Genomic DNA, 25535 nt, shown 5'->3' on the forward strand with positions numbered 1-25535 from the left:
TGTCATGATGTGCACAGAGAAATACCATCCAGAGAAGTAATCCAGTATCATCACCTCCTAATCACTTCCTTCTTGGATATTTCTTGGACTAAATTATGCATTTGTTGTCCCTAAAAATCTCTAAATCCTTACAGATATTTTTCATTACTATGGTAACTGTTTAGAGAGGAGCTGGTGATACAATCAGAGGCAACCATCACTACACAAACTAAATCAATCATTGTTTCATTAGTTTTATTGGCTCCTTCATACTCACAGAGCTAAAATTGGAAAACAGAGTCTGCTTGCTCCCTGGCCTGAGGAAATCTGCACTTCAAGTTGGATAGGCTGTCTAGAGAGAGAAACTGGGCTTTATATCCCACCAAAACCAGTCATTTCAAATGCCTAAAAATATTGAATCCTCCAACAGAGAAGAACAATTTATTTAGTTTTCCTGCTACATCTTACTCCTCAGGCATGCCAGGGTAAGCCTTCAGAGGGCTGTGCTTGAGATGCCCAGCCAAGAACTGTAAGCAAGCCTTGTGCAAGGAGAGCTTCACATCTGGGCACGTGCACAGCTGCTGTATTTCAGCACCTTGTGCTTATGCCTCCATTAGGCTTAGGAAACTAAACAGGGAAGCTCCAGAATGAGTTTTGAGGAAGACATCCCTTTTCATGCTTACAGCTTTACAATTACAAAACTCTTTGGAGATCACAAATGCAGCTTTAAAATTTCTTAGGCTGGCAGGAGATTTGAATGACACACTTCTAGTATCTCCAAAATGCCTTCAAGCAAGAGCTACCACAAGCCCCCTTCATATTTTCCAAGACAAGAAAAGCCCTCTCTGCTTTCTCACAGACCAGGGGTGGGGGAAAGCTGCATCCTCAGGAGATGCAGGAGCTGCTGTTGCTCCTCACAGTCCTGAAAAGTCACCATGAAAGCAAGAGTGATAATAAATATTAAAAATAAACATTTACTCAGTGCAGTGTTACTGTAATATTTTCAATCAGAACCATGACTTGGGCATGCTGACATCTGATTGTTCACTTCTTACTATTATTCTCCAATTTGTTCTTTTCCTTTCTTGCATATATGAGAGTTTTAAAATAACTTTGCAAATTTTAAACAGGATGCCTCAAGACATCTTACAGAATACCACCATCCATGGATCAAAGTCTGAGAAACACCTTTAGTAGGATTCCCTCCTCTGATATCTGTTTATTCATACCAAGATGAAAAACACTTACCCTGTCCCAGATCTCTAGGAGTCATGCACTGCAGTGCCTGAAGGTATTTAGGCTGGTTTTTGCTCTAGTTCTACAACCATCACAGAAGAGTTTTCAGCCCAAAAACCACTCCAGTATGACTTCTGCCACCCCCAGGAGCACCAGAGCTTTGTCAGGCATATTTTGGAAGGAATAGGTATGTCTGACTGGATAACAGTTTGATGAGGTTTTGAAATACTATAAATGCATTAGGGAACCCTGCTACTGATACTCTCCTTGCCAGCAGCTACTCATTTTTGCACATCCTATGACAACTCAAAAAACTCCTGCCCTGCCATTTTGAGACTGAATTGAGAATTTTGGCTAGAGACAGGCTGTCTCCCATTCTTCTGCAGGCAGCTAAATAAAGCCAAAACACACATGTACATCCTTTTTGAAGATTTCCTCTACTGTAGTCATACTTTGTGTCAACAGAGAGGTTTTAGCAGTTTTCTGTTTGGGTCAGCTGCAGATCCCTGCAATTATCAGTGCCATCTCCTGTTACAGAAACATACTGAGATCCAGCCACTCAGGAATGGTAGGATGAAGAAACACAAAATATCCTAACCCTCTCTTCCTGCTTAATATTTGTTGCTCTCTACAGCATTTTATAAACAGCTATCCATCCTACAGGAAATCAAAAAGTGAAATACTTTTGTAGCTATATGTATTGAATACATATAGCAGGGGAGGGGAGATGTCAAAGGCAAGAGGTCACCATGGGTTTTCCTTTTCAGGATATCCATAACAAAGCTAAAACCAAAAAATAAGATGCTGATCAAACCAGCTGAAGCTGAACAAGAGAAAGCTTGTGAGCTTAAATTTTCATTCAGAAATGTCTGCATTCATTTCAGGACTGAGGAAATAATTCTTGCAGTATTTATGAATCTTGGATACAAAACCTGAGATTCTGACTGAAGACTTTAAACCCTGGGGGGGAATCCATGTCCCCACGTCTTAGGTATAGAATTTCCACTGATTTATCCAGGCAAATGAAAGTGAGAGAGGCAAGACTACAGGTTAGGACACAGCTGCTGGCAGGAGGCAGCAGAACAGGACTCTAGTCAGGGCTTTGCCAATTTATTTCCTAAAAATGATCAAGATGTGCCTTTTCTTACCACAGCAAGTCAGATGTTTTCCTTAGCTCCTATCTACTTCAGTAACCTAATCCTCAAGCAAAACATCTTCAGCATTATTACTCAGTTCCCCCATGGGATGGGTCACAGTTTTAGCAGCCTATTTACAAGAAACCAACTCCCAAAAATGCAGGTGAAGGGGAAACATAAATCCAATGAATGCAAATATTCCCAAAAGTTGAAGCACAGGATCTATTTTTTCAGTGATACTTCCTATCCCTTTCCCATCTGTCTCACTCAGAGCCTCAGAGTGAGAGAAATCGCAGGCTCAGGTCTGAAAAAGCAGCAGTGCCCTCCCTGTGCCCCCAGAACCAAAAACATTTTTGCTGGTGCTGGGGTACCCAAAAGGCCTAGAAGGCAGCAGAGCAGGCAGCCTCTCACTCCAGGAGAGGGCAGCGAAATACGGTTTAACTTGTGCAGGAAAGGGCGGATGCGCCATGAACTGCTCAGCAGCGCCTGCTTAGTCAACCCAAACGCTGACCTTGGCAGCACAAACACGGGCAAATTCAACAGTGGGGCTCAAGGGTGGGATTTCACGTGTCACAAGCTCCCAAAATTCACTTGGGTCACGATTTCCTAGGAAAATAATTATGCAACCACTTGTTCACTCCCTGTCCACGGAGAGGAAAAGTGTCATTAGGAGGCAGTGTTTTCTTGTGCTTAGGTTAATAGGTCTCATTTGTTCTGCCAGTGTGGAGGGAGGCAGAACCAATGGAAGAAGTTGTAATTCTCTTTTCTAATTAAGATAATGTGCCACACCAGCCCTCAATCATATTTTTGGGATGCTGCAGTGTCCATGACACAACTCGGAGAGACCGCAGCTGTGATTAAACATTTTTGATAACCCATAAATATAACATTAGTTGCCTCAGTTAGGTTTCTGATAACATCATTCATTTCAGATCATTCAATTAGTGCAGACAAAAGGGCTCTTTCCAGGAGACATAATGTCATTGTCTCTGGAAAGGAACGTACTTCCCAATCACTGTTTATCACTCTGTAATTACAGTGCTGTAGCAGCCATGCTCTATATTACAAGGAGTCCTTTTTGTGCCCAAGGATCCAACAGTTCTTTGTTTTAATTTATTTTCCTCTTAAATACCTCCTGCTATTTAAGCAATAATTCCCTGTAAATCAATTGTTAGCAGCAGTTAATGACTGGTTAGTTAATTAATAGCTGAAAGGAAATCTGAGGGTGTTTGCCACTCTAACAAACCAGCAGACAGTAACTGTGGGGTTATTGCTCATGTACCCTATAATCAAGGACTTCTCTCAGCCTATGTATAATTTAAAGAAGGGACTGTCTGGGTTGCAATAGGTGGTGGCATTAGGGTGTCTGTGTTCTGCTGGAGAGCTGCATTAAGATGTTTTTAATGCAACAGCCTGCTCTGCTGCTCTCTCCAAGGGACAGATTCCCAGATAATCTTTTTCACAACATTGTCAATTAATATTTATATAAGCCTGTTTTGTCTCTTATCTTCCACAAAATAAGGTTTGGAGTGATGCTGCCATGGAGAAGGAAGGAGAGTCTAAAGCAGGCAGTAATTGATGTTACAAAAAGGGTATGTGTAATGGACCAGCTGGCTTATTATGAGCTAAAATTCTGCAGTATCTTCAATACAGAGGATGGTAATGGGGAATAAATGTTGACATTTTCATGGTGAGCAATGCAAGACCATCAAATCAAACAATTTCTGGCATATAATGAAAGCAACATTTAAATGGAAACTTGAGAGATAAGAACATTTTTTCATATTTTTTTCTGAGTAGAATTGTACAGCTGTAGGAGAAACTGCATGGCATGAATTCCCCCCACTGACACAAAGCCAGGAGCTCCCAAAGGGACTGTCTGACTTGTCCTATAGAAAAGAAAAAAAAAAAAAACAGTATCAGGGAGCATCCTTGCATGACTGCACCAGCCCTTCTCACCTGACATTAACCGGTAAATCTAGACAAAAATCTGTCCTCTCCAAGACCAAGGAGAACAAGTGCTCTCTGTTTTGTTCACAGCCCCCACCTCTGCACTGGACATCTGTTGCCATGTTACTGTCAGCCTTCCCTTTTCTAAAGTGAACAAACCCAATTCCCTCAGCATGTCTTCACAGTTTGTGCTTTTCAGTGCCCTGTGTTCTGTCTGATTTACCTGGATTTTTTTGTCCTTCTCTTCATCTGCAGGGAAAGGGAGCACCTGGGTTGCAGTATCCCAATGAAGAAAGGAAAATAAATATTGGTTTTATCTAGGGGATGATGATTCTGAACCAGAACCCAGAACATTTAATTCATTTAATTCCCTTCAATACTCCAGTCTTCTACAAATACGCAGCTGCCTGGTTATTTCCCCACCTTTCACCCACCCTTATCTATCTACATCTCTCTTTCCCAACCACAGAACTTTGGATTGTTCCTGAAGGAATTTAATTTAAATATTTGGGAGTAGTTTCTCCAAGTTGTGAAGATCATTTCAAATTCAGATCCTGACCTCCAAGGACTTTTATCATCTCCTAGTTTTGACATCCACAGATTGACTTTGTTTCCTTGTTGTTTAGTTGTCGATAAAAAAAGCTATTTAAAAGAACTGAGTGTAAGGAAACTGCTGAATGACCTTCTTGAAATATCTTCCCTGACAGTGATCCAGTGATAGCTATTGCTGAGGAGCTACCTACCCCATTGTAATTATATCTATACCATATTCTTTAGTCTGTCATGTATGTCAAAAAGCATTACTAAAAATCAAGCACCAGTGCATTTGCTGCTTCCTCTTTATTCACAGACATGCTACTGTGACAAAGAAGGAAATTAGATTGACTTGACATCAAATGTTCTTGACAAGCCTATGTTTTCCTGTATCAGCTGGCTACTTCAGATTGATTGTTTAATGATTTGTTCCTGAATCTTTCAAGGACTTAAGTTGGATTGACAGGTCTGTAATTCTCTGGGTCCTCCTTTTCCCTCTCTTTAAAATATTATACACTGAGTTTGCCCTTCTCTTGTCTTTAGGGACCTCCTTTCTCCTCTGTGAGTTCTTAAAGATAATCACTAATGGCTCAGCAATTGCTTCAGACAGCACCTTTAAGTACTCTGGGGTGAATTTCATCAGGCCCTGCTGACTGGAGTACATTCATCTTACCTAAAAATTCCTGAATCTATTCTCCTCCTCTTCCAGTCTGTATTTCTGCCCCCTTGTAAAAAGTAAGTTTAAACAACTGGCTGTATACCCTGCTGACTGATAGACTTCATAATTCAAAGCAATTGAACATTTGTCAGTACATTTTAGTTTTTTAATATTTACCAAGCTTTATATTTCCGTTCTCCACATTACAAATTCTAAAAACCCAAACTCATCAACCCCTATTCACTGGATGCTAAACACACACACTACTCTTAAGGACAGATTCATTGCTGAGGATGCAGCAGAAAGAGAATATGTGACTAAAACATTGTGTTTTGTCCCACAGAACTTCAGCATTCACTGACAGGCCTTTGCTGATTGCCCAAGCTGTTCCTAAAATATAACTGGCACCTTCATTTCTGAGAGTGCACCCACAGCAGCGTCCATGAGCCAAGCACTGTCCTTTGAATTGGTGAAACTGCTAGGGCTGTTGTTTAGATTTGCTCTGAATTACAAATATTAAGGCCATGTGTTGTTTGGCTTATTTTTTTTAATATTAAATATGAAAATCTGCCAAAAGTCATGGTGGGTTTTCCATGTAAGTACTACGTGGAGATCTACTTCCTGTGCTCTGTCAGACACCTGATGCTATAGTACTCAGTGGGAAAATAATTCAGGTTTCTACCTGTGATAGCCACACAGAAGAATCTTTATTTCAGTCTTTAATAAAATCTTTTGTCCACCTCTCCTCTCAGTAGTTCACTATCATTACAGACCTGAGTGACAGTGTTTGCATACCAAGGCTCTCTCTAAAGCAGGGCATTTGTACAGTCAACACTCTCAGGTTTGCTTTTACTAGCAGTTCAAGAGCTTTCTGCCAGAATAAAGGATATTTCATAGGAGAAATTAACTTTTTACAGGTCTGTAGGCTTAAGTCCCATCCCATTCCTTACAAGTCAAGATGATTGCAAAAAGTCAGCTTTTAAATGAAAAGCACTGGGCTCAAGGGAATTTGCTGACAAGCCAGCCATCAAAGGAGGAGGAGGAGAAAACTGGAGAACTACTGAAGACATTCACTTGACCTCTCCACATGCTGAGTCTTGCAATGCACATTTTCTATTTGACCCAACAAATCCTGGATGACCAGGAAGCTTCTTTTATTTTCTTTTTTTTTTTGTGCGTCTTGAAACCCTAATCAAACTCTCATTTGAGAATTTGTCCACTGTGACCCAGATCCATGTGACTCCTCTGCAAACATCCTCTTTACATGCTGCTGCATGTGAAGAGCACATGAGGGTACCAGCAGGGGGAGGGTCCAGGGTTGCTCACTTCTTTGCCTTCTTTGTATTCTGAAGCCCTTCTATTTCCTAGTTTTACCTTAGTGTGGTTCAGACTTTAAACTCAGGGTTCAGCTGTGCCAAAGTCTGAATTTTAATGTATCACTACCAGCAGCTGTTGTGTGTTTCCAAAACAAGGCAGCCATAAAAATCTAGGACAAAGGTTGTGATGGCTCAGAATAAGCATTCTCATTTGAAGGGATCTGTCTCTGGGAATGCATATTTGGAGGAAATAGGTAAAACAAAAACTTAGTCCTGCTTCCACAAAGCTTTTCCTTTACAGAAAGAATGACACTGACATTTGACATAAGAGCTGGTTTGAGAATTTTCTATCAAAAACTTTTCATTAAAAGAAAAATTATTGCAAGTCAAAACTGACCCTTTCTGGAGTGACATATTGGTTTTGATGAAACTCACTGGCAACACTGCTCAAGTCTAGAAATTATATGACATTCAAGAAGGGGAGAGGCAAACCACAGAGGTGGCAATTGCCAGTTGGAAGGGCATTCACCCAAGTCACAGGATACTCACCCACTTGCACTTCTAATTGTCCACATCCTATATGAATACTATCCTGGTGTTCCGTCATCAGACCTACCTTCTGACAGAAGATTTTACAAACCCCCACAAACAGACCAGTTCACTGCCTCTTAAATAAAAATAGATTTGCAATTCTCATGCCCGGGATATTGTCCTATGGAAAACAACTTTTGAGCCATATTTGAAGGAATTAACTGCCAGATACAACTTTCCCATAATGCCTCAGACTTCCTCTCTCATTTCCTTTTCGGAAACAGCACTGTTGTGCTCCTCAGCTGGGACAGCTGGCTGGAGTCTGTTCTCTGCTGGTCGTGTGGAGCGAGCCTCGTGTACATCTCTATTTTCTGAATTTGGAAAAATCTTATAAAGTGAATAATTCTCTTCTCATGAATCTTCTATGCCTTATCTGATATTAAAAAAATAAATGCTGCTTAAATGGTGTTTTTCTTTGAGCTTTACTGCCATCCTCCTTTCTTAACCCATCCTCATTCTTTCCACTATTTTTACAGATATTTTATTTTGAAGGACCCTTAGCATCCAAAATGTTCAGGTTTTTTAGACTGAAGAATCTCTCCAACCTACACTCAGGTTATTATCTTGAATTTTGCATTTTTATAATATCTTTGCATTTTCATGCCTAATTTTAAACTCCTACTTGTAATTTTAACTTTTGTCATAAAATTTCCTTCATAACTCCTCGAGTGAGACAATAATAAGCAATACAGTCTCCACTGCCATCATCTTCCTCAAAGTTCAGTAACGCAGCAGGCCAGATTCAGCAGCCAGCTTTGAGTTCTGAATTTTCCCGTTCTTCAAGCACTGGAGGAGCCAAGACTAAGAATCACTTGATAATCACCTATCAAAGACTGGCAGGTTGTTGGTTGACAGGCTGGCCTTAACCAAATTTTGAGTCAGTTTAGAAGCATTCATCAACTTTTCCCCTTGTCTAGAATGGCACCGAACCTTTGAATCAAGGTTTTCACAGTATCAGTAACAAAATAAAATAAACCTCATCAGAATGAGGAACTTCTCTCTGCTTACTAGTATCTTCAGAGAGAAACATAATTTTTGGGAAATTAGTTGCCCATGGGGCTTTGCTCCCCACTGAAGACTCCCTAGACAGGCCCCTTATCTTCTCTGCATGAATTTGCTCATCAGCAGGAGAAGGCAAAACTTGACTACACTCATTGTCTTGAGTAAACAGCACTGCTTTAGTGATTTTTAATGCTATGCTTCTGGTCCTTAGAAATGGTAAATTTTTCACTAGAATAAATTCCCTAATACTGCATGAAGGATTCAGAATTTCCCACTGAGCAGCTCAATAAAAGATTTTTTAAAAAGGAGCAGATTCACTGTTATCTTTATTGGGAAGAAAAAAATATAGCCCTTGGATCAAACTGCTGTCCATGGCATCCAATTATTTGTTTCCACTGCACAAAAGGAAAAAAAAAAAAAAACCAGAAGAAAAAAACATAAAAAGAAAATTAGCTACATTGATTGCTGGCTGGGGTTTCATTTTGGGTTTCCCCTGTGACTGCAGCATCAGCAGGAATGGTTACTTAGTCATGAATGTGCTGCACAGCAAGAAATCAGATTGCTCCATGTGAGAAGTCTGGCTTTTTTTCTGGTCTCTCAGTTGTGTGAGGAGGAAATCCAGCTCCCCTTAATCACAGCCTGCCACCACAGAGGACACATAACTCACTGCTACAGCCTTTATTATATGGCTCTCCAAATGAAAAGAGCCTGTAGATCTTGGCCATGGGGTAATGGAAATTATAATTATCCAAAATAAAATTCTAGCAGATCAACTTAATACTGCTTTTTAAGCTTTTTTTGAAATCAGGACATTTTTAACTGTATCTTGATAAAACTCCACCTCTATCTATAATGGGTTCCTGATTATTAAACCCTTATTATAATATTATCACATATTTAACCTGCAATTATGCTTGTGCCAGAAGCCCTACGATGGAGGGATAGGGCTCTTTCTCAAGTAGTAAATACACAGAAACATAATTTAAAAAAATAAAATATAATAAGTCATTGGGAGGAAAAGAGCAAATCTGAGTCAAGCCAGAAGAAAACACTAGAGCAGGTCAGAAAGCCAAAGTTGTACCCTGACCTTGTACCCTGGTCCCTGTTTTCAGTTAGAAAATGGCACCAAAAAATCTACTCATTTAAAGGTTATCTCCCCAAAAGTGAGTTTGCTACTATTTGTAGCAAACATATTTCACTTAGCCACTGATACAGAAAAACAGTGATTCTCAGAAACTAGTGTCCCAAACTAATCATCAGTGATTACAGTGCACCTGGGCAAAAATCTGAAATCAGATGTCGCTTCTATGCCAGAAACATGAAATTTCAGTCAGTGCTAACCCTACATCAAATGAAAAATTTCATTTGCATTTTCCTTTCTACAAAACCAAAACTCTTCCTTTGTAAAAGTTTGACAGTGGAGGAGCTACATTTCGATGTGAAATTCCTATTGGACAGTATTTACAAGCATATGACGGGACTGCGATGAGCCTAACAAGGGCTACTCAGTTATTAAAATATTCAGAAACATATTAACAATTTTTCATAATCGGAGCAGCAATATCAAGTGCAAGAGGGTTAAATAGATGCAAAACTGCAGAATGAAGTGGCACTGGCTCCTAGTGCCTTACAAAGCCCCTACAATAAAGATTTTTTTTTTGTTTTGCCATTCCCTTGGAATACTCATGCTCCTTAAACCCTCCTTGATAACCTCATTGACATGCCACTCCCTGGTTCCTCTTGCAAAAGACCTCACAGCCAGCATGCTGAGGCTAAATAACACCATCATCTTTTCCAAGGTAGCCTCTACCCTGCAGTGTGAAGCAGTAATTTTCCACTTTACGAGCTGCGCACAGTGCATTGCCTACAGCAGCTTGTTTAAGCACCCTGTCCCTTGGAAGAGGGATGCTCACAGGGTAACTCCTTGTGCTGCACCACCACTCCCTCCTCCTCCTCCTCGCTCGGCTGAGAGGAGCCAAGGGACCCCCAGAGCAAAAGGGGGAGGCTGCAGTACAGGCATAGCACCCCTGTGTCTCAGCACCACATTATCCTCCAAACTGAAAGGAAAATAAACACAAGTAGCACAGCACATCTTAATTTTCGCTGCTGGTAAGTGACAGTTTTACTCAATTCTAGTCAGCTATCAAGTAATCAGAATGAATTAAGCAGCAGAAGGAAGGGCTGTGCCAGGATCCAATAAAGCAGTGCGCACTGGAGTGCTTCAGGGAGTCACTGCACATCTTCCTCTTATCATCATCCCCCCGAGTTCCCCATCACTGCCATCAGACAGCATCTCTGAGCAGCTCCAGAACACCAGGAAAACAGCACCTCCTGCCACTCCTCTCACCAGCTTTCAGAATCAGCTGGCAGTCCAGCTTGTCTCCGTGGGATGGTTCCACACACATGCCTGCCTGTCTTTATCTGCTTTGAAGAGCCTAATAAGAAGGCTTGAAATTGCTATTAACTCCAGCAAGCCCCAGTCACACCTTTAACTGAGAGCAGTGCTTGCACTTGGTCAGCGCTCACAATCCCTCCTGTGCTCCCCCAGCTGAGATGGACATAGTGGGTTGAAAGGTTTCATTGGGAGGCCAAAGGCAATTTCTCCTTTAGACCTCCCAAGGAAAGGAGTAGCCTTGGGGACACTTCACTCCGTGTTTGCACTTCTCTAAATATTACACCTGCTTTCAAGGGCTTTGGTCTCAAAGGTGATCTCAAGTGCAACCTTCCCATTGTAGGAATTGGATATTGTTGGCTGTAGTAAGGAGGGATTTTTTATGATCTCCCCATGGTCAGAGATCGACCTTCAATCCCCAGATCTGTGTTTTGCGCACCGTGCAAGCCACGAGGGTATTTACAAATGCAAACTTCCAAGGATGTCTTTAGGGCACAAATTAGAAGGACTCTGGTGAAATCTCTGACTTCAGCTGTGTTTTACCACTGCCATTAAGCTGTCACCCAGGGGCTGTAACCTGCAGTGATTCCATATATAACTGCACACACAAGGCATACGGTTAACGGCTCCTTCCTAAATCCTGACGGTCCAGCAGTAAGGAGGCTGTGGACACAGCCTCTGTGAATTTAGTCAAGCACACACCTTCTCTTTACAGCACTAATAAATAGCTGTTACCCTTTGGGACAGGACTGAAGGCACACAATGGAAAAATGTTCTGGCAGGCTAGGAGAGGACATCTAAAGAAAAGTGAATTTGGGCTCAAAGTGGTTGTTCCTCGCGGCTGTGGTACCTTCCCTGATGCAGGGCGATCCTAGCCCACATTAACTCTGGTTAGAAAATAGATTTGGCCAGATAGTGGTCAAATTTATACTGAAAGGGATGGAAAACACTTCTTCTGTTGCATGAAGAACATGCAAACAGCCTTTAATTATGGAACATTACAAAACTACACTGATCCAAGACCCTAATTATTTTTTTTTCTCCAACAGTTATTTGCCTCCTCCCACGTGAAACACCCCCACCTCTCGTCAGCTCCTACTTCAAGCTCTTTGCAACATCTCAAGAAATTCAAATGCCTGCTCTTAGAGGAAAATAGTTTCTAATTAAACATAGAGCGTGGGTGTGAATGAAGCTGGGCCCACTCCTTGCCTCACTGAAGTCAACAGAAAAATGTTTTTCTTTTTTACCACAAGCATCAGCAAAGACAGGGGTGATGGGTCATTGCTCCCAGGCACAGTCTTGAGGAAACACAGGGTCACTGGTACCGACAACTAATGTGGATTTTCTTTAGGTTTGGGAAAAAAGTCTGGAGCTTCCTAAATTTCGGACTTAGGGTGCAGTCTTGGCTGGAAACGTGTACACTGGAGATTGGAGCATGCCCAGTGGGCAACAGCAAGCCAAGAGGATGGAGTGCTCATGTAAACATCAGCAACTTACAGGTCCACTCCAGGTGTGAATATCAGAGAAGATCATCTTGCAAACCTTCCTCCGCACCACATCAGAGCACCGTTTTGTGAGTTTTGAACCAAAATTAAGTATTTGGGAAATGTTACTCATCCTTTTCATGGCAAAATAAGGTATTTTGCAGACTCAAAATCTACTTACATAATTTTCAAATATATTCTTTCATTGATTTGAGGTTTAGGCTTAAAAGAAAATATTCTAGCTCATAGTTTATCTCTTTCTACTATAACTCATCCACAGAAACGTCCAAAAAGTAGAAGAAAGTGTTGGAAGTGCAGTCAAACACAAATCTTGCCAACATCACAACACAATACAGAAAGACAAAGACAGACCATGGTTTCTATTCATCTAGGTGGCAATCCTGTCAAGCCAGAGTAGCTGTAGATGGTGTTCAAGCTCCTGATGATTTGTTCCCCACTTCCTCAGTTCCTCCCTAATCCTCCTCCACACCACTTAAGCAGTTCTCTGCTCCTCGAGCCCCACAACAGCATTGAGACCAGTGTGGCTGTGGCTTACATTTGGTAGTGACTCCACAGAAAATACCAACCTGGAAACCTGGAGAGGCAAAGATAAGAGGCTGAAAGTTTTTCCTGACGCCAGTAGGACCCCCATAGTTTGTTTGAGATAATTTCTTCTACAGCAGCACAATGGATCCTGGTGGTGTTAGAAGAGAGGTTCTGCCTCTACTCCAGAAAACGCTACTGCACTGTGTGCAAGAAAAGCTGAGTGTGCTGAAGGATTATAGCACCTCATATTCCATTTAAATTCTCAGTTATGAACACTCCAGTTATTTTTGCAACAGTAGCTGGTAAAGTTAGGGCCTGTGTGAAGTAGGAAGAAATGAGAAATTGATTTTATTTCAGTAACACAAAATTACATTTTCCTTGTAGAGCTACTCAGACTCTCAGGAAAAAAAGAAAAAGATCAGTATCTGATCTCCAGAGGTCCATCCAGCCCTATATGCTCATCAAAGTTCATATTCCTGCAGCTAATGATATATTTTCCTTCTTAGCTGAGCTTGTCTGGAGATGGGAAGAAGAGATCTGTTTTCTTCATTTTGATGAGGCTAGCACTTTTCAAAGTTCACCTATGCATAATCTTGGCAGGGAGACGTGCATCTAGCTGATTTAGAAGACACATTTGTGTCAAAATCCATCTCTCCTGATTTTCACTGAAGTGCTTCAATATGCTATGGTACTTCACAGGATTGAAATAAATGCATTTCATAGCTCTCATCTCCCCCAGCTCCCACCTTCCCTATAACTACATTTCCATTCCTTTTTAGCAGAAATACCTGAGGCTGCTTTTGTTTTTCTTAACACCAGATTCAAACTCAGGGTGATTTGAAGACTTCTCTCTTGGTCTTGTTTCTCCACAAGTCATAGCTCATCAGCATAGAAGCATCTCTGCTCCTGCATAAGAGTGGCTCCAGGGCTTTTCAGGTGCTGAGTTTGCCAATAGAAGAGAGCAGTGCCAAGACAATCTTCCCTTGCATTGATTGTGCTTCCTCCACCACCGCCCCCCTCCCCACAAAATGTAAACATGTCACAATGCTTGCTCTCGTTTAAGGCTCAGATGGGCTTTTGGGGGGGGAAAAAAATGTTTTCCATCTGTAACAGACACCATGGCAAGGTTTTTGAATTTTCACAGGATATATTTATACCCTTTAAAAAATCCTGCAAAAGACTAATCACCATCAGGAATGCCCTGAAATTGTGTCTCCAGCTGTTTTAACTTCCTACTCAGCCTCTTGGAGGAGTGATTAAAGCCAAAGTTTGAAAGAGTTTGATGCAAGGCTTAAAGGTATTCCCACCCTCAGCTGCATCTCAGCAAGCATTATTTTTCTTGCAGGGAAGGCAGGAGACCGAGCTGTGGGACCACCCTCTAGCCACCCAGTCTTAGTGGGATGCAGAGCAGTGATCAGTGGTTTCATACTATGTTTTCAGTGTCTGAAATGTTGGAACATTTTCTTTCCCCACCCCTGGGAGAGGGGCACAGTAGGGGCAGAGAAACAGGAGGTGCTGAAGGGGAATCTGCTGGAGGTTCTGGTAAAATACTGGGCAGAAAGCACAAGCCCTGAACTGCAGGTTCTTATTCTACTAAACATGGAAACCCTCCTCCTTTCTGACCCCTGTGCAGCACAAGGGGACCTCCAGAAGGACTCAGTGTTGGGGGCAAAGCATCCTCCAACCTCAGGTTCTCAGCAGCCACCACTGTGGTTGTCAGTGAACTGGGCCCCATCACCTCTGCTCAGGTGGCATTTCACACTGACTGCTCAAACACCAAAGGATGTCATGTTAATTTCATACTTCTTATTAGAATAAGCTGAAGGACACTAGTGGAATACAATAAATTTTTTGACCTGAAGGATGTTTTTAATGTGTGTAAAGGCGAGCCTTTACACACAGCACAAAAATGCTATAATGATATATGGAAAGGGACAAAGATACTGATAGCAAAGGACAAAAATTATGCTATGTTAACTGAGCAGCATTATTCCTCAGACTTATTTAAAACTGAACCAGTTCCATCTGGCTTAAAGAATCTCCCAATACTATGTTTCTGTATCATGACAGCAAAGATTTGCTGTGCCCCTGGGATAGTAGCTGGACTCCTACAGATGTCATGCAGGAAAGCAGAATAATGAGTGCAATGGGAAGAGAAAGAGAGAGAAAAAGAACAGAGGATTCTCCAATCCTTGCTATTTTTTTAAACCTAAATTTGAATTTTACTTATGTAAAGGCATGGAACAGATCTTGTTTCACCTTGGATTGCTGTGACCTCGTCACAGCAGAATGCCTGGCTTTGTCTGTTTGCTGTGTTCCATCAGTAAAGGAAAAACAAGTATCAGAAATCCTGGGGGATTGAACTTGGGGGTCTGGAGGTTGAAATATCAGAATAACCTTGCCAGTTCAAGAGTTTCAAATAATGACTAGAGCTGCTGAATTCTTATTCAGCTTGAATTTCAAGGGGATGACTACTGGCTTGCCATGCTAGCACCAGCCTTGTAGGGTTACAGGCACACTGCATGGAAACCAGCTCCCCATCCCGTTCCCCATATGTCTGAGCTGCTCCCAGCCCGAGATACAATCTGTCATGCTGATCTGAGAGGAGAAATTTGCCCTCTCGAATTTGCACAGAAGATATTACTTTGTCCTTCAGTAGAAGAAAATTCTTTCCTTTCTGAAGACAGTTGCATTTTCTCAAAAAATGTAGAGATGTGGCGTTGGAATGTTTTGGAGCCTGAGTGATACAGATGTCCCATGCAATGGCCCATCCAGGCCCCTTGGGAGGTTTTGAAGAGCACAGGCTTTCTGTCAGTGGTAAACCGTAAAAAAACCACACAATGCATTTCTGAAGAACAGGACCATTTATTTGGCCCTGCAGTGTGGAAGGGCCCAGGAAAAGGAAAAAAATTGACTAAATGGGGGAAACTTGTCAGCTGTGAGAGTTCTACCTGCAGATGCTTGAGTGACCCTCAGTTAAGCTGGGTTTCCTGAAAGAAAAGAAGGGCATGGAGGCAGGGATGCCGTAAGGAGCCATCAGAGGAATGGGGGCTAGTGCCTGTTTGTGCTCCAGTATTCCAAGAAAACTCAAGGACGTCTTTCACCAGGATGCAGTCTGTATGTCTCGTTATTTCTCATTCTAGCAAAAGTTTTGGCATGTGAGTAAAATGATTGATGGCCTACAGTGCTCAAAATTTTGGTCTGATAAAAAAGCCAAAATGATACAGCGGTGATTTGATCTGAAGTAGCACAAAACAGAGACAACCCACACTCATTGTCCTTCACACAAAGCACCTTTATTCACTGCCCCGATGTTCCCAGAGGATGCAGGACACATGTATGCCTTGTCACACACATATGTCCTTGCCATTATACCCCCCCTGCCAAGGGTCAGCTGTGCAAGACAATTTTCACCCTTCCACAGAGCTGTCCAGTGCAAAACTGCTCTATCACATATGGTCCTCCACTTAAGCCTTCTGGGACTGAAGCTATTCATAGGATTTCCACTGAAATGATGGAGAGGAATGAAATTCAGTTCTGGCATAGGGTCTCTTTTGGCATTAGTCCCTCCCAGTTGGTAACTTCCTGCTCTTGCTTTTCCCCTCTCTAAGGGGGAAAAGTAGCCCAAATAATCTACACAGAAGTTTAGCTGTTGAGTGAAATTTCACAGCTTTTTATGGGTTTCACAGAATGACTCAAAGAGCCTATTAATTTGCTTTTCAGATTTTTTAGGTTTAAAAAAGAAATGTCTAGCAAGTCCTAAAATCCTTCTACAGAGCCCGGCTGGTTATGTTCCTCCTGGAGGGAAGTCTTTTTGTTCCTCTCCTCGGCTAGAAACCCACCACCTCCACCATCTTAATTTAGATTTTACTTCTAAGAGAGCAATGTGAGTTGCACCACAGCTTCCTCAAGGGACTGCATGCTGGTCCCCATGAAGAGCAGCACAGAATGAAATCTCCAGGACCCAGGGAGGGTGAGGGATGAGCTCTATGCTGTATCGGATGGAGATGTGCTGTCTCCCTTGCACAGACCTCTCAGGCCTCTCAATTTCCTTGGTTCAAGCTCAGGACCAGCATAGCTTTATTTTAACTCAGACTTCCCTATCAAAACTAGACTAAGCAAATGCAGAAGGTCCATCCAGTCCCAGAATTAACTTAAATTTACTTTGGTGAGAGAAGGTCAGGGGAAAAAACCAGTCTGTGAATCTCTGAAAAATGCTGATTAAATGCAACTTGGCAACAAATCATCATGGAGCACCTCTTGCCAGAGATGATCTGGTACTTAAAACTTCCACTGAATTTCATTCCTATTGTAGCTGAACTTGGGGAAAATGACAGGGGAAGGATATTAATATATTAGGGGCTGAGAGAGCTGTTTTTCAAGTGAGACAGGAGCAATGAGTGTTTGGAGCCCCTCATACTTCAGTGAAATCCAATTTTCTGTCACAAATGTCGCACTGAAGAAAGAATGCACTTGGAAGTCAGAACCTGGGATGCTAAGCAGCATCTATAAAATGCCTAGGAGATGAATATTTTCTGCGCCCCTGTTGCTTGCAAATGTACCTTTCAGCCTGCAGCAGGAGCAAACATTAGCCACTGGTGCAGGGCTTTGTACTCAGAGGGCTTTGCAGAGAATCCAAATTGCAGCTTACAGTTCCCTGCAAAGGCTGAAGAAAATGGCTGAGAATTCCCATGCTCTGGAGGAATGTGTGCCTTTCATAAAAGTAGGGATCTCTGCTGAGACAACAGCTCACAAAGGCAGGCTCAGCCTTCAGCTGATAGAAGCTCTGGCCAGCAAATTTCTGTGCTTAATCCTTGGAGAGTCCCCTGTGTCATGCCTGCTGGCAAGCTCCAGCTGGCTCTGAGTGAGACCCAAAGGGTAGATGGAGGGAGGCCATGTGATGGGTTACAAGCCTGGATTGTTTGGGATGGCAATCTGTAATCTTCTGACCAAATTTGTCCTGCCAAAGAACATGATGATAATAATAACAGCCCTCTTTAAGGATAAAGGCAAATCCCAGCACTGAGATTGGTGGCATCTCTAAATTCTTTGCAGCTTAATCATGGCAAAGCAGTCCATCATGAGGTTAGCTCTTAAGGGGTATGTGACAAATGTGCTGGCCTTGAAATACAGCAAACCTACAGCTATTTATTATCTCCTGGCTGTTCTGCAGGCAAGAGACTGTGGTGGTAGCAGCAAGATGCTGCTGCCCCTGCTTCTCAAATCCAACACCCTGAAAACATTAATGGAAAGATTCCCATTGTCACCCCCACTGTCAACAGTTCCTTAAGTCAGAGCCTTCTTGGACTGAAATATTTCATTAGCTTTGGCTGAATTGGATATAGCTAAGCCCTCAGACTGTGTCCAGAAGAAGTAATATGCATTTTACCTCCTGCCCAATTCACCACTATAAACAAATTGGAGATACACTTTAAGCATGTCATAAACCACTCCTGGCTTAAATTTATGCAGTCTTAATAGCATTGCATTCAGAATAAGCTTCCAAGTGAGATAAACACAGTTAGAAAATAAGGCTTTTGCTCTCCTGGAAACAAAATATATTCTTTTGTCACTACTAAATAATGAGAACATTAGTTCAAAACATCAGGAAACATTTCATATGAATAGGAGAAGGATTTAGTAAAAAAAGAGTATGTAATGGCAATTCTTTTCTATCCAGGGAAGAAGGTGAAGCCATACCACACCAGACACCAGCGTGTGGCCCTAGCTGCCACTTCTGCCTTCCCATCCTAGGAACGGGAGCCATGGACAAGCACAAAAGCCTGTTTCTTAAAATAGGGTCGGTGACCTGAATGCAGGAGCCGCTGGAGCTTGAAGCTTTGTTTTATTAATCAGTTTTCATGCATTTACTTGAGGATTAACAGAGGCTGCCAGCTTTATCAGCATTAATTTAGAGTACCTTGAGGTATTGAGGACAGTGCTGTCTGCTGCTCACAGTGTCAGCACACCACACTGCTCCCCTCCTGCTCAAGATCGAGGCACCATTAGGACAAAGTGAACACTTCAGATACACACTGCTACAGCTCTGCACTGTGACACAGCACAGGGGAAAGGGAACATGCCCGGGGCAGCACTTGCAGGTTATTTTGCAGCCAGAGGGTGGCTGGGGCTGTGAGGCTGAACGAGCAGCAAGCCCTGTGTGCTGCTGTCCTCCAGAAGCCAATCTGATGCCTCCACAAGAGAGCACATCTTTCCAACAGCACAGAGGCCCCCAGAGCTCAGTACCTGAAGCACCTTTAGACACAACACTAAAAAGAATAGGACATGAGCTATGTCCTCTAGACAGGTACAGAGCCTCAGCAGGCATCCCTGCAGCTCATTCCACTGCAGATCATTCCCCTCCTGGCTGCCTAAACACCTCTTGCCAAAGCCAGTCCAGCAAGCCTGGAGGTTCACTCTCTCCCCTTCTATCCCACCTGTACTTTCCGTGGTGCTTCTGCCATGGCAAAGCTTTCTGTGCTGCAGCAATCCACATGGACACCAGGAACCATCTTGGGGCTGGCAGGTGCTGTGGCACAGTTTGTTTACAGGCTCAGCCCATCAGCTGTAGCTGTAACAACACAGCAATTAACGCCCCCTTAGCTGAGCAATTAATTGTCCTCTGCTTCAGATGGACACCTGGACACAGATGTGCTAGAAGAGATGAACATCTCCAGACATTATCTAAATCTAAGGGCCCTGATTCAAGGACCTCCACCCACACTGGCAAACATCTTCTCCTGGCTGAATCCAAGCACCAAGTCAGGTGTTAGCAAAAAGTCTGTAACAAACCTCTGAAACTATTTAAGCAGCTCATACACCTGTGGAGTGTAACTATCTAGTCTTAATCTAAAGCACCTGTCTGGCATGGGCCAGAAATACAGTCTGGGGTCTTCAAGCAGGGAACTGTGATCAGATGAGAGGGACAGCTTAGGCTCTGGGAGCAACTGAGCATCTTCTTGGGGTATCTCCTTGGCAGAACGTATGGCAGACCTGGAAGAGCAGCTGTACTCTTGTGTTTGTCTACAGCACACTCATCATTTCCTCTGGGATGCAATTATGAGATGAGAACAAATTAAATTCAGAGGTAGCTGCACTGACTGCACAGCAACATTGACACCCTACCATAAAAGAAAAGGCACAAATCTCCAGAAAGTCACACCAGGAGGATGTAATGAAACAGCAGCAATGGTTTGTCCAAACCAAGTTTCTTTAGACCAAACATTACTTGATCCAAGAGGTTGTTTTGTCAACACTGAAGAAAGGAATGAAGGGCTGCCTTGGGTGAGGCACATTTCTTGGCTGAAAACCACAGTCCCAAAACCACCAGAGTTTTACCTCAGGCACCCACATGGTTTGGGACCTCTCCTACAACAGCTCATTGATCTCTGCCAGATGCTGCAGCCCTCCCAGATCCTAAGCAGCCTCTTACCATATCTCAGTTACAATTAGCTGCATCTCTTTTCTCACTTCCTTTGGATGGAAGGAAGTTTGAGAGGACCTACCTGATCCCCCACACTGTCATGTTGGAGGTGGCAGTCACAGCATGTGGTGGCCAGCAGCTTCAGCCAGCACCACAGCAGCTGGAAAAAAAATATTTTAAAAAAAGAGAGATAAAGTTATAAACCAGAAAATATTTTCACAGGGTGAGGTACCTCCTTGGCTGGCCACACCCAGGGCCAGAATATCTGGGCTGCCTGCTTCTTAGGGACTTTGTATAAGATGGTGTCATGCATTTGTTCCACTTAGATTTTGGCATCTGTCAGTCAGAGAAATTACTTCTGGACTCATGATTGTCACTTTGTGCTGCTCATGCAGATGAGGGGAAATCTACTGATTTACTGTTTGGGTCCAAGACAAAAGCTCCCTTGAAAAAACAGCTTGTGACCCAGGGAAAGGGTAGGTTATGCAGTCGGTGCTGGCTAGCCTGCTCTCTTACAGGAGGGGGCTGCTACCAAAAGGAATGAACCAGCAGGTACTTGCCAATGTTCTGTACAGGCAGGTGGGACTGCAGACATCTGCCTTCATCAGTGCTTGAGCAATAGAAATGAGGAGTCCACAGGAGCAACTGTTGTGGAGATGCGCAGAGCACTAAAGCACAAACCCTCTGACCACCTAAGGAAGCTGGTCATGGTACTGAAAAACAGCTGGCCAGCAAACCAGGTACTGCATGGAGCTGGGACCCAAGTTAATACAGTTTCTAAATTGCAGCTGGCTCCACTTTCATTGGCTCAGGACACAGGCAGTGGGCTGTGTGCCCACCCCCAGCCCCTTCACCATGCCCTGGGACAGTCACCATCGGCTAGAGCAGTGACAGTGGCCAACGCTCAGCAGCAAAGAAAGCCTTCTCAGGGACAAGCTTCCCATTAATAGTTTCTTTGAAACAATCAATCAATCCCCCCTTCTGTCTAGGAGGGCTGCCATGAAATCCAGCCAGAGAGTAAGATGATTGCTCTCATGCCACCTCATGTGACTCACCAGAGAGAAAGGAGCACAGCAGTACAGGGAGGATAATTACTCTTTTTTTCTGAGTCGGTGCCTGGTTTCAGTGTATTTAAGTGTTGTTTAAGTGTCTAGTTCTTGGCCATTGTATTCAATCTTATTTTTATTAGGGCCTTAAAATTTTTACTGCGTGGAGAAGTTTGTACCTCAGTGTGAGCTTTCAGAATACAGTGAAAAATACAACCATAAAAGACAGAAGTACAGCTTGCTCCCTGGCACTTACCTGTAGTGCTCTTCTCTTGCCTCATTAACTTTATAAGCATCCAGGTTTGCTAGAAATCATGGCAATTTATACTAAATCACTAAAGCCAGGGAGCTAAAATGCAAACATGCCGAAGCCACTCTTCCACCATGCACGTTGCTGCAGAGAAAACTGGTTGCTTGAGGGAGGGACAGCTGTCAAGGCCACCACAGCTGTGCTTGTTTCCCTGACAAACATCTCACTGGACATGTACCTGGGGGAGCTGTGGGTAGGGACATGACTACAAAACTCGTGTGGGCAGGAGCAGCACCCAGAGTCTGGGATGTCTGCCAACCTGTGGATCCAGGTGTGAAACATCCTGTCTTGGATGCACTTTCTTCTTTCTGTAGTTTTCCTCCCCAAACTTGTTCAAGTGGTTCAAGTCTGAGGAAGGAAAAAGGCCAGCCTGTTGTGCTTTGTGGGCTTTATTTCTATGGGATGCTGCTCCTTAAAGAGCACAGCTGCATTGCTGCCAGGCAAACACGCCCGTCCGCCAGGGCTCAAGTTTGTTCTCGATGGGTGGCCAGACTATATTCTCTAAAAAACATCCAAAAAACACCCTAAACTCACAAAAAAATTACCAACAGGCATGTAAGCACTTCCACATTCCCTGCTTGCTTGTTCTGCATAAAGAGCAGAATTTTATTTTTCTTTCTGCCGCATGCATTTTTAACCAGCTGTATATCACTCCTGTTTCAGAAGACATTGCACAGAAAAAAAAAAAGAGGCTGCAAAGAGACTTTGCTTTTTATTGACGGAGAAATACATTGTCAGGTGTGGTTCACAGGGCTAGTCCCCCTAGTCTACCAAGAAGGAGATTCCAAGACTTTGCAGATTTGTTTTCATATTTCCTTTGACCAAGTAGGTCACTAAAATTGATACATATTGATGAAGTCCATCCAGCCCACTATCCACTATTCCCTGGGAAGGACAGCAATGAGTGCTAGGAAATAAGAAAGAGCATACCTGTAAGAAATCCTACCAGTTCAACTTCCTCATATGTGGGTTGCTGCTCATGTTACTGTTTGCTTCTGATGGGCAGTCAAGTTAATACCACTTCTAAGCAGGCAAAGTAGATTTCAGAAAGAATATTGTTCAGCATTATTGAACACAAAGTTCCTCCCTCTGCCCCCTCAACCCCTTTTTACAAAAAAAGAGCTCATCTAGCAGGGACTTTACCTTTCTTAGCTAGAGGACACACGTGGGTTCCTCTGCACCACAGGTCAGGAGTGCTGGATAGATCTGCAAAGAACTATCAGGACATCACAAGCCAGTTTCACTGAGTTTCACTCTGCATTACTCTCTGAGAATACATAATTGCTCTATTTCTAAAAGCAGGAAGAGAAAACAATGCCATAATTACCTTGGAAAGGTATCAAAAACCTTAATGAAGTAATATTTGTTAAGCACTGAAGGATCTTTGAATATTGTGAGTGCTTTTGTGGCTTTACTTTGTCCTGTGGTGGTCATTCAGAAAAATACTGAAATGAAGGGCAGAATTTGAAAGTGACTATTTCCACAGGCATCAGCATCCCCCAAACCTGCTTGTGTGGTGCTCTGAGGTAGTTAATATTTGCCAGGTGTTGAAATGCTCAGACACATTTCTCCCCAAGGTATTTAGAACTGCGATCCGCGGAGGCAAATGAAAGGGACATACTCGGAAACACATTAGAGTTCTTCCTGTGATCTTGTGATTTTTTTCCCTTAACGTTTTTGCACAGTTTCAAACCAATGATTAACTTTCCATTGGCAAAGTCAGGGCTGTAAATGTCCGGGGGAGCTTGCCAGACGTGCTCTTGCACTCACGCTTGGGCTGAGCTGGCTCACGTGCTGTCCCGGCGCTGGCGCGGAGCGGGAGCGCGCAGGCCAGAAAACGTGCTCTTAGTGCAGGTGAAGGCCAGGAGAAACTTCAGCTGCAGCCACACTAAACACTGGCCCTTTTTACCTCCACACTAACTGATCAACCAGATTAGCAAGGCTGGAGTCAGCTGCCTGTGCTGCGGGCTGGCTGCCCACAGGGCACGAGGCTCCCCGAGGTACTCAGGTGACATTCCGCTGGGTCCCTTCAAGACAAGCAAGAGCAAGGATCCTCAGGGGGAAGATGAGGGGACTTGTGCAAAACCATCTCCCCAACACAGCCAAGAGAATGCCCAATAAAACAACAACAACAACAAAAATCAGCCAGGAATTTAAGAGCTGTTGAGGATCTTGAAATGGGGGTGGTTGTGGCAGATCCCCATGGATGGGAGTGGGAGGCAGGCTGCTGGGGCAGCAGGACATTGAGCCACTGCTCTGGCATGGAGGGTAGGGGCTAACACAAGTCAGCAGAGCAGAAAGCAGCTGCATGGTTCTCACCCTTCCCTGATGCTGACTGTGGTGGCCTTGCAGCCTCCAGGATGCTGGTCACAGTGTGCCACCAGTGCACCACGGTTTGCTCACCAGCTGATCTCAGCTCCCAGCAGTTGCCAAAATATGGGGAGCAGAGGTGTGTCTGGCAAAGCTCAGTGTTTTTCCTCTTGTGTTCAGCCATGCTGGAGCTCAGCTTCTGTGTTAGGCCCCTTCATACAACGGGTGGTACGCCAATAAAATTGCTCACAGGAGAAAATTCTGCTGGGTGAGGGTAAGAGTGGCAGAATGAGGTTCTTAACAATCTTGATAGAGGCTGTAAGCAGTCTAAAGAGAAGCCTAATTCAGATGCCTCGGTATGCAGCCTTTTTGATTACACCCACAAACCACCCACAACCTCCAAATTGCTATTCTTTAGAAACACCCTGCAGCATTTTCTGGTTTCCAATATACAGCAGTGCTCTAGGCTTAGCTGCTGGATTTGTGCATGCACATGCAAAAATAACTAATGGAGAGCTTGATCAGACAGCAGGATCTTTTCTCAAATGACACATTTTAGTAATAAAGGAAATGTATTCTGTTATCCTGCTAGCATGGAATAATGAAACCATAGCTTTCCCTTCCCAGCTTTTTTCCCTTCCTCTCTTTTGAGTGTTGCAAAGCAGAAATGATCCTTGGCTTGTAGGCTGCAGCAGCCCACAGGAGCTTTAAGAATAGTGTCAGAAACCCACAAAGCCATGCTGTTAATTGGGGACTGGGTCATTGGTGGCACTTTGGAGAGCTGTGCTCTTGTTCCAAAGCAGCAAGGTTCCCTGCAGGTGCCAAAGCCTGACATTTCCCTGCAGAGGGAGGAGGGTCCCGTGCTGCTGAGACTTGTTAGTTTGGCAGCTTTGTCAAGCACGCCATGGCCTGGGAGATCCAACCCTTCTTCCTGCAGGTCCATGCCCATAACCTCTTCCCCCCCGCCTCTGGGGGTGCTGCTGTCACAAGGACCAGTGACCACGATGTTTCCATGTTTTCTTTGTAAGACCTGTGTGCTGTTACTCAAATCTCTGTCTTCACACTGCTGCCTGTACTGCCCAGCTCTGTAACTCTCAAAGCAGAAGGCTAAAGGAAAACATGATGAGGCTGATATTTTGCCTTGTGAATTTCTGGTTTGTTTCTTGGGCAGCTGAGGTTTCCTTTTAATTGCAATCTCAGTTTAAGGCACAGGATGGAGGGAGATCGTAGAGGAAAAAGAAAACCTCAACTAATTTTCTTCCCTTTCTAGCTATTAAGTGTGGTTTAAGAACAAAGTCTTCCCAGAGAGCTTCTGTAATCACAAATAAAAGAGACTAGAAAATAAAAGTTATGCTCCTGCTAACACTAATGGGTTTTAAAAACGTTAAAATATTTCAGTGTTCTTCTCATGTTCTTATTAATTTCAGACCTCCATATTACCTCTTGTAACCACCATCCACACACAGACCTAATAAGGTAGAAAACTCCAGAATCTACAAGAGCCCCAGAGAGATCAGAGGCATAGAAACATTGCTGGTAGGGAGTTGGCTTTTGCTGTCATGTCAGAAGCAACTGGGGAGGTATAACTACACATTTATTGGCCTTTTCATCAAAGGAAATTG

At 43.3% G+C, this 25535-nt stretch overlaps 1 long non-coding RNA gene across 1 annotated transcript in view; it reads right to left on the reverse strand.

Annotated features, from left to right (window-relative positions):
• The window catches only part of LOC132326238 (uncharacterized), a 36832-nt gene extending 16415 nt beyond the window's left edge, over positions 1-20417 (reverse strand). Inside the window, exons 1-2 of the long non-coding RNA XR_009486174.1 lie at positions 20330-20417; positions 19262-19395 (exon numbers count right to left, since the gene is read on the reverse strand). This is a non-coding gene — a long non-coding RNA (uncharacterized LOC132326238). The remainder of the gene's footprint in view (positions 1-19261; positions 19396-20329) is intronic.
• Between the last annotated feature and the right edge of the window lie 5118 nt (positions 20418-25535).

Source organism: Haemorhous mexicanus, chromosome 4 (genome assembly GCF_027477595.1).
Source record: "Haemorhous mexicanus isolate bHaeMex1 chromosome 4, bHaeMex1.pri, whole genome shotgun sequence".
Classification (NCBI taxonomy): Eukaryota; Metazoa; Chordata; class Aves; order Passeriformes; family Fringillidae; genus Haemorhous; species Haemorhous mexicanus.